Here is a 12,700-nt window from a genome sequence, read left to right as displayed (position 1 = left end):
TGTACACTTAAGTAATATATATATACACACACACACGCACACATATACACACACACATATATATATATTAGCGGTTCATTCAGCAGTTCATCATTAATCAGCAGTTCTTTCCTATTATTGAATTCACTCATTTCTGTAGGAAATCTGAATTTGAAAGCCTTCACTTTATTTTTAGTACAAAACGTAATATATTAAAAACGTTATTTTTAATACATGGTTAAAGTTTTCTTACATTTCTTATAAAAATAATAAATATTAAAATAGGTGTAGAAAATAGAAACTTACAAAGCTAAGCTCTTTGTCGACAGTAGGAAAATTAAATAGCCTGAAACGTTCCACGCAAATGCCGCCTGGACGTCGGCCAAGTAATAAAACAATTGACTGGTCAAGGCAGCGGTAAAAGTTTTATTATATCCTTATACATATATTGTAAAACAGCGTATCTGTTGTTTCTTATTGCTAATTGGGTAAAAACTATATTCAGTAAGATTAAGACTAACCTGTAGAGATCAATCTTATAAATGTTTATAAATAACTATTATGTCTAAATAGACGCAGCAAGTATTGTGACATAGAATTTGAGTAGGATTAATAGCGAAAAATTAATATAACATTTAGTACCTCTCCGTAGCAAATTAAAAACGATGTCTTTACGTTCAGGCTTTTACGAGTAAACCTTTTTTGTAGGTAATACGGATATTTGCAAGATCATCATCATCATTTTAGCCGTACGACGTCCATTGTTACACACAGGCTTGTAATAATTTTATAAAAGTTAGTTTTGTTTTTCTTAAATGGCAACACTACTCGATTCCCTCACTCTTTTGTGACAACTTCCAGTAAAAGGATTGAGAGTGGTGAGGTTGTAACAGCGTTTTGATTATTGAGCCTGGAGCTCGGTCACTTGTTCGATAACCATCGAAGTGATAAGTTGTCTACTGGAAACTAGGCTAGTTGGCCAATAAGGGTATTAAAAGTGGAATAAAAGTATTTACTATGCTGCGAATTGGAGTTTTTCTGATAGACTATTCCCATAGATTTTTAATAGCAGCCGTTGGGAGCAGCATGAAACTGATGCAACATTCAAGCATAAACCTTTTACGAAATAGCTAAAGACTTTCATGTAATATATTAAATTTAAAATTATGTACAACTCGAAGGGATTCTCGGAGATTCGGTCTTAAGTGTTCCGTCGTTATCTTGTCCAGGAATCAAAAAGCTTTGTTAACAAAAGTCACGTTGCAGACGTACAACTATAGAAATTCCAATAGGAAAGCATACAGATTTTGAAACAAAAATTAAATTTATGTTTCAAATAATTGAAAAAAATCTTTAAAAATACTTTTAAAGTTCAAAGCTTCAATGCTTAACTTTTTATAAATTATTATAGCATAATAGTGTGGATCCGGAATTCCTTAATAATTAAATATCACACCCCAAACAAAAGCAAGCCATCCTCTTTACTTTATTCAAAGACTCTTGCTTCTACATCCACAAAGCAAATACGCTATCTCAACCGAAACCAAATAACGGCTAAGAAATACCCACGGGTGTTTGAAAATTCCTACACTTGTTTATAACAATGCAAGACTGGAAATGGTAATCATTTAAATGATGTAATTTTTAAAAATAAATGTAAATAAATACATTTTAAAATACACTTAACGTCTTTTTACAAGAACTTTAAATTTTTAACTAGTTAAAAAGAAACCCTGCATGTTGTTAACCAACGATATAAAAACATATCTTGAACAACATTTTAGACATAACATTTCAAAAACATATATTACAACTAAGTCTTCTCGGGCTCACATTCTCCCTGCTACAAAGATAGTCTTTGTCTCAGTGGAAATATTATGAGGCTTATATTATAACTCTATTTTGCTTATGAGAGATATTCTGAGCTTCTGACTTGGTGTTAATACTACGGGTTTAATATTAACATCAAGAGGAGTTTGTAAATGATGAGGCATGAAACTCTGTACAATATTATAGAAAGTCATTTGAAATAGGTATAAAACTATAAAGTGGTGAACGTATAGCTCATTTGCTGACTTGGAAATAATAAGGGGTGTAATGATAATTTAGTAAGAAAATGCATTTTTAAAATTCAAATTATTAGATATTAAAATAAATAATTATTTATTATCTGTATTTGTAGACTTGCTGCCCGAAGCTATTGGTCCGTCGCATTCCAATAGAAAACATTAATTAATGTAACATATTTCAGAGTGATCACTTTATACAGAGTGAATGGAAATAGGTATGAAAGTTAAAGGGTTAAATGATTTGATAGTTCAGTGCCATGAGTGACAGGAACCCGTTATTTGAGTGTCGTCCTGTATGACAAGCTAACTTTATCCTCTATCAATTGCTAATAGCAGAATTAAAATGTCACTGTCAAATAAAGTGATGCTACAAAGCTGTTATCAGACCCGTCCTCACATACGTAAGTCCGTGTCTCCTGTGACTCCAGGTCTTACAGAATAGATTCCTACTCAAGGCTGCGAGCTTGCCGCAGTGCGTACACAATAAAGACCTGCATGTCGACCTGCTGCCAACGATCGTCTACTTCCTAAAATGGGTACCGATTTATTACTTACACAACACTTATTGCACAACATACATTCACTAATCGTAGGTGCCGCTACCTACAATACAACCACACCCGGCACATTAAAATGCCTCACCGTCCTGAAACCGAAATACGTATTCGAGTTTCCGGACGACACGGCGATAATCAGATAGTCCAGGTACATTACACATCGTCATTATCATCATTCGCCTACCGGTCTCGTCGGAAACGAGTGACAGTTTGGACTGTTGGTCCCATTTAAGCCTGGTCACTACTTGGAGCGTCCCTTGAAGCGATCTAAGGGCTCAGCGGGGTCTGTATCTGGTAAAGTAGTAGTATGTAGCAGCCCGAGCCGACTTTCCCCCGGAAACCTAGAGCATTGCTGCCTTAAAAAAGTTTGGCTAGGCACTCTCTACGTCCCGTCCCGCTACTTCAAATCCACAGAATCTGCTGCTGAACAGTAGTGAGAATTTAAAATTTTTCTCTGACAAATGACCTGTGGATTTACCCCTTAAAAGTTGTTGCACCTATAACTAATTACCATGTATATCTATGCTATCCAGATCAATTAACATAACACTCAATTATAACAAACAATCAATTAACATAAGTTCTACGAATACGGTTAGTATAAATTATGAAAATTGTTTGATTCTTAAGTGATATTATCTATAATTTGTTGGTATAGTTACAAAAATCATTTAATAGGTTTACTGGAATTAAAACTTCGGGATTGAAAATAAAAAATCTACGGAGATGCACCTCTGTCTTCGACATAATTTCCAGAAAACGTCTGCAACCTCCAACTAGTTACTTTACACATATTACAAATGAGTGCTTTTTATGTATTCAAGGCAAAAGATCGTTACTGTTAAAGATGAAATTTGGTGTGACTGAAATAATTTATTTAATAATCTTTATTGTACACGCTAGGATACATTTAAAAAGTTTCATAATAATAAATAAAAAAGTACAATTGGCGGTCTTATCACACAAGGCAATCTTTTACAGACAACCACAGTAGGGAAAAAGTGGAAGTGTAAATTTTAATAATAATAACTTATATACATTAGGTGGACCGGAAAGTAATGTCGTTTCTGTCGACATGTTTAACAGAAAACCCGATTGATTTTTACCGCCCGGTATTGAAAACTTGTATACTAGATGGCAAAAGGTTGGTAATAACGGTGGTGAATATAATGTTGATTAGAAATAAAAACTTGTTAAAAATGTAGTCTTGTGAATTTAACTTAAGAAAGCGACATTGCTTTTCGGTCCCCCTATAAGAATATGATAAGAAAAATAAATAAGCCTTTAGTGTGAACTGTAGAGTATTTTCATTTAAGTGTATTGAGTAAGTGATTGCAATTCAGACGTTTCGTAGCCACTTCTCCTTGTTACTGAACGAAGAGCAGAGAACCTCATTGTGATGGGAGTCACGTTTTCAATATCACAAATTATTCTAGTTCTACATTTTTTGTTGTTGTTGATACTATGCATCTCGAGAGAAAAGTGTTTTGATATTTTTAGGAAGTAACCTAACTACTTATGAGACTTCTAAAACTTAAGCGACGAGGAAATCATGAAAAGCATAAATTTCATAGACGACAAAATGTTTTTTTTTAAAATTATATCTGCATTCAATAATTTTTTTTGGACTTTACAATTATATACAAAATGCCATTACGACTAAATTCACTCTATTTGACAGACTGTGCCGGGTGTAGTGTTTTGTTAAGCAATAAATTTTATTGTAGTTCTGATGTTATACAATTAAATAATATTATTATTAAACATTGTAAATTTGTCTTAACTTGGTTGACGAAATCGACCATTTTTAAATCAACAAATATTAAAATTCCCGTCAGCTTTGTCCTATTTTTTTAGATATTCGTATTCCTTTTATGCGAAAAAACTTTTCTCATATTCTCTTAAATATAAATTCCACTGCAAAGTGATATAAAGTACCAAACATCACACAAAGCAATTTATCGCATTTTTATAACCCTTTAGAGCCGCCCAATACTTTCCGTCGCACATATTTTTCCCATCAAATATTACATTCTTCGGTAAAACCGGGTATTTTATTGAAAGGTACTAAATTGATGAAAATACTCTCGTCGCGTTGTTCAACTTTGGAGTTGTAATTTGAATGGCGTATAAATAATAAAATCGCATTAAAATTCGTACATCGAAATATTTTTTTGTAGTGTTTGTTATCGAAAACAAAGTGAAATAACGAGTGTAATAATTGTTAGGTGTAGAAAAATAAACATTGTTGTCCTTTTATAATCGTAAACTAAGTTGGCGACTATACATTTTTATTTTATATATAATCGAATTTTTAAATCGAGACTTCGTCTTTTAAAAATAATTAAAATTTTACCCGAAAAAAGTACTAAATTAAGTTGAGGTGTGTTACCTTGGAGTCTATTTTTGTGATTTTTGATTGGCGGAGCGATTCTCCGAGAATCAATATTGGGACTCTATTGGTGAGAAGTGACATTAAAACTAGAGTCACTTTCGATGAATTGTTATTGTTAGAAATGCGTTTGGAGAACGTCGGATGTCGATACGATTCTAAATAATACGTCAACATCAAAGAACTGTGTCTATCGCTTAGTTTACGCGCATTCATTTCTTAAAATGAACCTGCTGCATTTATTGCCGCTATAAATTAGGGTAACGCAAAGTAAGCTATTCACAAATCTTTACCTCTCTTACATCTTTAATAAGTTCAACAGTTCATAGTAAAAGTTTACAAGAACATTTCAGACAGTTTCGTGAACAAATAAATTAGTAAGTCAGCTGTTAAAAATATTTAAATATTTATGAGTCAACAAATGTCACTAAATATGGCGCCAATAATTATTCATTACAAAGGAAGCCAAAGGGACTTCGTTGTGCTAATACTCTCAGAAAAAACGACTTGCTTAAAAATAAACAAAAATGTTTAATTCTTGTTAACAAAACTATTGACATTCATGATTCTCTGCATTATGATCCAATTATTGCGGCCCCAATGAGGCATTTGAGAACTTATCTACTATAGTAAATAAAGAATAATAAATAACCCGTATGATTTGTACAGAATGATTGAATATTGAATATTCCTATAAAATGATTAAAGAAAGCCTTAGAATTTTTAAAAAATATATTATAAGAACACATTCACATTTCTATGTTCTAAATATAATTTTAAATATATTGCATGTTTTAAAATATTGAAACCTGTAAAATGCTTATTATTGAAACTTAAAGGCGCGTTATAAAGGAAATTTGTAATTCCGGAACCAAAGTTCAGTTTGCATTGAAAACATTTCCTGAATGATTATTGAAGAAAGCAATTAAATTTCCTAATTGAGTTTTGTAACTATGTTTTGGTTTCATTGTGATTACAGTAGAGCCTATTGATATAATTTAATTAATAATTAAAGTCTTTTCATAGGTTAATTTAAGTTGGAAGTTCCCAGACTTTTTTTTTCATAGACCACTTTCTAAATATAGCTGTAATTATAATCGTTACAGCTGAGGAATAAAAAAGCAATTTACTTTTTATTATTTCTTGTAAGAATAAATTACAAATTAAACTTATATGTTAACTAATCTAACTGTCCGCTTCGAAGTATAAAGACGGAGTGGTTTCCTTAACAACTATTCCTTATAACAATGCTTATGGTCACGAAGCGCTGTATCAGCTCAATATTGGGATCGGGTTGCATGGAACGTTGATGCTACGTAAGCAGATTCCTTACACGGTATGTACGTAACATGATCCTGGTAGAGAACCCTGCAGATATTTTTCTGCGATATTTTCAAAACTCGAAACAAACTATTAAACGGCAAGTAAGAATCTGAAATTTTTAAAATATTATCTGCCAATATTAGTAAAGCCCAGTCTGCCCAGTCAATAACTAATATTGGCAGACTGGGCTTCGAATCGTCACTCTCCAAAACTGTTAACTTTATTTATATAAGCTCCGTGCGTACGAATTATGAACCTTCATTTTTAGTCACGTCTCTGTCTGTGTCGTGTCTCTCGTCGACACCTGGAAGTCCACCTGGACCACTTTGAGAAGTAACGGTTTAAATTATAAGGATAAATTTAAACTGTAGTTGCCACATTAGATAGAAGCTGCACATCTTTTGTACAACTGTTAACCTGCGGGTCCCAATCTACGGCACGCTTTGAGTAGGTAAACTCGACTCACTTTAAACAGTCTTCATGTTTGACATGCGACTCGCATGAATGCTGTCGCAACCGAACAACACATTTATGAATTTCTTCATAACAAACGGCGTGCTATTTCATACGCCGCGCAATTATCGGTTCTCTTTATGATAAAGGAGTTCTCAAGCTTCCCTTCTAGTGAAAAAGGTTTAGGATAGATACATAGATAGTAGTTTAATTCCGTCAATAAATGGCGACGTAAGCATTTCGTATGAAACAGGCATTTTTTTTTCACGCAATAGAATCTAATCTCAGTTAGTATGGTACATCCCTAATGCTGAAATTCCATTGGTTGCTACGTACTACACTAGAGTAATATATTTGGATTATTTGTTACTTTTACAGTTTGTGCTTACAATTTACAAAATATATTTTAGTTCTAGACAATAATCCAACAATTTTTCAGAAGAAAAGAAGCGTTTTATTAGCACGCTTAAGTACCCGCTTCAAGAGCTCTACCCCGGTGACTTTAATTCTGTGATTAATCTTCAAGAATTTATATTTGTAACTTCATTTTATTTTTCAGCATATTTTAAAATGTGAAATATTTCGAAATAAACATAAATGTAGAAATAATTTATTATAACTTATGTACGAAAATAATATTGATTTCATTGTACTTTATACGTTTCCAAAAAGTTAACAAATCCTTCATAGTTTCATTCCATTTCCATTTCCTCAGTTTTAAATCTTATTGCAATCTGTTCGTTCATCGAAATTCGGGAAATGATTTTTTTACTCATTTGCAGGGTTGAATTATAATATATACCTCGGTAATTATAAATACTTAGCTAAATTTTATTTAAAAAGTATTTCAAATTGATGGTACCTACTACTAATATTTTTTAAAGCGATTGAAAATTAAAAATTGCGTGTAAATACCTATTCGAATAAAGATATTTTCAATTTAAATTTATTGTTATCTACTATTGAATCTGATATATCGATGCCAAATGAAACATCTCGTTAACACGATGTTTAATTAATACGTCGGAGAGATTGTACCGTGCCGTCTATTTATCATTTTCGCGTGCTTTTCGCACCTCCGCTTGACAAATGAGAAATGAAGCCATTGTTGTTGCAAGATGGCTTTCGATACGTTATGTCAGTCTAGCAAGCTGTCGGCTGCAAACTGTAATGTTTCTCTTGTTTCAACAGAGCGCGATTTATTCAAGAAATGGTTAGAACGTTTGATGAAATTAGTTTTTATCATATAACATAAATATAATATCTAATATAGGCCCAGGAAGAAAATAACATATTGAAAATTAATATTTTGTATCAATTTACAATGTCTCAAGTAAAAACACATTTAACATGTCCAGCAATAGAAATGTTAGAGTATTGTTAACTATATTTTTCTATATTAACTTATCAACTTCGAACCGGAAGACGTTGTATTGTCGAAGACATTGTTATGCACGTGTGTATATATAATCCAGTCGTCCAGATATTTATTCCCTCCAGTTTTTTAAGAAAATTATTTCTAACTCTTTTTATTTTCTCACACGCTTCGGCGTACTTAGTGTTTAACGATTAACAAATTCGTATGCAGAAATAAACGTGCACAGCGAAATTTAAATTGAAAAGTGTCGAACTAGTAATGAACAGAAAGGAAATAGAGGTTTAAAATCAAGGGGGTTGATTAGGTGTATAAAAAAACTAAAAAGAGTTTATTTTGTATTTGTTACATGTTTAACGAATTATTATCGCCATCATCACGTTAGCTAAAGGACGCCCACTGTATGACATGTATCAAGGTCGTCTGTCCACCACTTTGCGGGTGGACCTCTGGAGCTGCACTTTACAGAAATTTAAGGCCTTAGCGGCCATATGTTCTGTTTACCGTATGACCTGCCTAATGGCAACTTTCGTTTATTGACAGATCTCCTAATTTATGATTCGATTACTTAGAGAAATCGCGGGTGTTCTTCATGTTCTGTTGAGCGACCGTGAGCTTGCCTATGTGCTCCAGTCTGTCACTTTGAAACATCGCTGGTAACACATCAAATAAAAATTTAAAATAGAGAATAAAGAATAACATGTTATGTGTTATTTATTTTTATATTTTTAATTAAACACGTGCACCACTAAGAGTGGCGCAGTATTAACGGCCAGACTAGGTAGTTTTACGTCTAGAATTTTACAAGAGGATCAAGTATATTACGGCTCGGTTAAACGTTAATTGTAATCGGTGCTCACGACACCGCGACTGGTACTCGTAGAAGGTTAGTTTCTACATTATAAATGTTTAATTTAGTTAAATAAAAATTAATATCTCATTTACGATATTTTTCCACCATTTCCAATTTCCTAATAATATTACATGTGATGACTTAATACTAATGACTGACTGATTACAGGTATAGATGTAAGGCCGGTTTTAAACGAATTAAACCAATCGGTTTAAAACGAAAAAAACCGTTTAAAACCGTAAGAACCCATTTTTTTCGATTTTAAACGTTTAGTGTTGACGACTATGTTTTTCTTAAATATAAACACGTTATCTATTCCAAGCGTAGCATTACCTAGCTAAGTTGAAAAACTATTACCTATTTAACCTTATCGGTTATTTTGAAAAGATTTATCAATCAGTTTCATTCGGTTTAAAACCAAACTCACACACTTGCACTTCTCACGCGGAGAGACGTCAAGAGACCTTTGAGTAGACCTTAACTACTTGGAAATAAAGGTCAAAACTCCTATCCACAATTTCTTTATGATTTAGGTACATATTTTAATCTATTGTATGTAATATTGTTTCTTTATAATTATAGTACTTTATATGTAATATACTTACCTACATAGGTATAAACTGCATAGGTAACTAACACAAGACCAAGTATTGTCGATAATGATGTGTAAAAACACTATTCTTATATTTTAGTAGGCGAGTTTTAAACCGTTTAAAAAGATTTATTTGGGGTTTTAAACCGCCACTTTTGGTTTTAAACGTTTTAAATCGGCTTTTTTACATCTATAATCCAAAATTTTAAATTTCTTTATGAAAACTGTACGGTAAATGTCTTTTTGACGTCAAGTTGAGTCTTCTACCTGCTCCGATTAAAATGTCTTCGACCTGAGAAGACCAAGCGATTAAGAACTAAGCAAGGTGATAATAAATAAAATATTATAATTTTCAAACATTGAATTAGCCCGGAGACGAACACTCAATTCCCAAGGTGTGCTATCTTATACGAAGTTAATTGAAGTATATTATCTTATCGCACAAAAACGTTCTATGTTGTTGTTTTTTTTTTTATTTAGTAATAGGTGTTTTCTTAATATTATATGTTATAAAAATAACTATTTAGTTTACGTTACTTTCACTTTATCTAATTACCAAATACTATAAATTATATTATGCGTAAATGTTTGTAAATTTGTACATGTGCATTTATAAAACTAGTTTTAAAATAAATTCAGTATTTCTCTTCGATTCGAAAATGAAGTGCCTTAACAATTAACCCAATTTAGACGGTCACGGAAAATTCAAAAATTTCTTCTAGAATTTAAAAATGATGAAAAACTGATTTTTATAAATAAATTAAGTTTTATTTCGTATTCAAAGATGTGTTTTCGAAAGGTTAAGATGAGGATAAGTTACTTGAGAGACAGCAGTGGCAGGTTGAAAGATTCCAATTCCACTGCATGCATCTCCGTACATCATATATTTCCTTGCTTCGATCATGTCGCAGACAAATTGAATTACCTCAGTCGAAGAGACGACGCCGGTTTAAAATTTATCTTTAAATTGATTCTCGTGCTTCATTCAAAATAACTTTGCACTAAACGAACCATGTTTTAGATAAAAATAAGATTTTAAATATTTTGTCTATAAAATGTTGCCGCTGTCTATTTTCCTCTCAGTTTTTCCATTTTTATTTCCATAAGATCATTTAACACCCTTCTAGTGATTACCATACATAAAAAAAAACGAATTGGAGGAATCTTCCCCCTAATTACTAACTATCTTAACACTTCTTGCGATTCAAACAATTCGTTCAAATTCATTTCGTTTATTTTAAAAACGAAATTATTAATGACGGCTTTATCTCTTTATAAATATTAAACACAAAATTTATATCAAGAAATGTAGTTTTACGTCTGGAGTTTTACACAATAAAATAGTAGACAGATACTTCTTCCAGTAACAACAAAAGTCTAGACGTTGGTCATTAATCGGTCTTTATTTACTCGAGAAGTCATTCATTAGGTTGTAAGTTCTAATTTAGAGGAGATTTTTTATACATTTTTTTTCTTTGCCAATATCTTATCTATGGACTGGCTTTTTCCATATGCATTGAATAAAATAATTTGTCAAAGGTCAGCCATTGGCTTTTTAATATATTTGTTCAACTATTAACTGGCCTACTGGACGTCCTAAGTTGCGCTTGCTGGTCTTCAGTATTCACTCCAAAACTTTAACGCTCTGGTTAACCAAATACAAGAGAATTGTCTCACCGTAAATAAAGTAATAACTGTCCACATCTGCTAGACATTCTTAAATATATATACTCACACACACACACACACATATATATATATGTATGTATATATACATACATATATATATAAATGTAGTTGAATTGTTTTTCGAAATTTCACCCATTATTTCGTCTGGATATCGAACCTACCACCAACTTTGATAAAACACAGACCTTAACCACTACCCCGTGGTAGCCCAGCCGTGGAGGAATGAGACTTGTAATCGCAGGTCGCTTGTTCGATTCTCGGGATACAATTATAAATAATTCACACTTTGTGCATTAATTAATAATATAGGATGTCACAGTATACAACCAAGTTTTCACATGCGGGTCAGCGGAGTCCTTTGCGTACTAGAATACGACACTGCGATCGCCAACCCAAGCGAGATCGTTATGGTATATCCCATCTCATAGATAACTTTAGAGTAGGTTAATGCCTCGCAGTTCACAGAAAAACAGTACCTCATTGTTACCACCTTATTTTTTGTAAAATGTGATAAACTTTGACCAGTATACCACCATAAGAAATAACAAATATTTAGCCACTTATATATTCAGTAACAAGTACAGTCTGCAGACAATTTCATTGATTTTACTTAATAGAACGCAGATGAGAACATAACGATCTGATAATGTCTATCTGTAATAAAATCTTACTTCTATTACACGGACTAGTAGATAAATTTTTGGTTCATCAAACCAATGCCATTTTACATTGTACATTGTACTTAAAATATAAAAAAAAACACTTACTTGCTTCGTCTATTACAGCGTAGTGCTTTCGAGGTTTAGTCATCATCATTGTAATCATTCATTTCAGTTGTAGAACGTTAATAGAACCGATTGGAAACTGCTAACATCCAGACTGTTCTGACGTAACAAGGTCTTCTATCCATCTTGTGATGACGACACAGGTAGCACTTGACAGTACTTGGTCACCGTCAAACCTTCAGACCTTGTATAACGATATTGGTATACAGTTAAAATTAAATGGTCTTATTGTAAATAAAGTAACAATTCTTCGCATCAGATAGACACTGCTATATCATTATTATCAATTTTACCGTAACACCTTCACTGCTGGACAAAGGCCTTTGGTGTGTCATCGGTTTACCTTGTGAATGCTTATTTATTTACCACTACGAGCTCGTGGTGGCTATCAGGGAATCTTGCAGCCCGTCGGTTCTACGAGCGATGTGCCTGCTTTCTGCCACTATTTATGAGCAATTCTTTGAGTTACGTCGGCTACCATGATTATTTATACCATGATTATTCTAAAAATCTCTTCATTTCTCATTCGATCTCGTAGTTCAACTACGAGCATAGTCCTCTCTATTGCTCCATGAAAAACTAATAAACTTTAAGTTAAATATTTTTGTAAAAAAAAATGTATTCTTTGGTGAC

Source organism: Battus philenor, unplaced genomic scaffold (genome assembly GCF_028537555.1).
Source record: "Battus philenor isolate CCGP_79_NKW_IND1 unplaced genomic scaffold, ilBatPhil1.0.hap1 SCAF_16, whole genome shotgun sequence".
Classification (NCBI taxonomy): Eukaryota; Metazoa; Arthropoda; class Insecta; order Lepidoptera; family Papilionidae; genus Battus; species Battus philenor.
The sequence above is the reverse complement of the archived record's forward strand: the minus strand, read 5'-3'. Positions refer to the sequence as shown.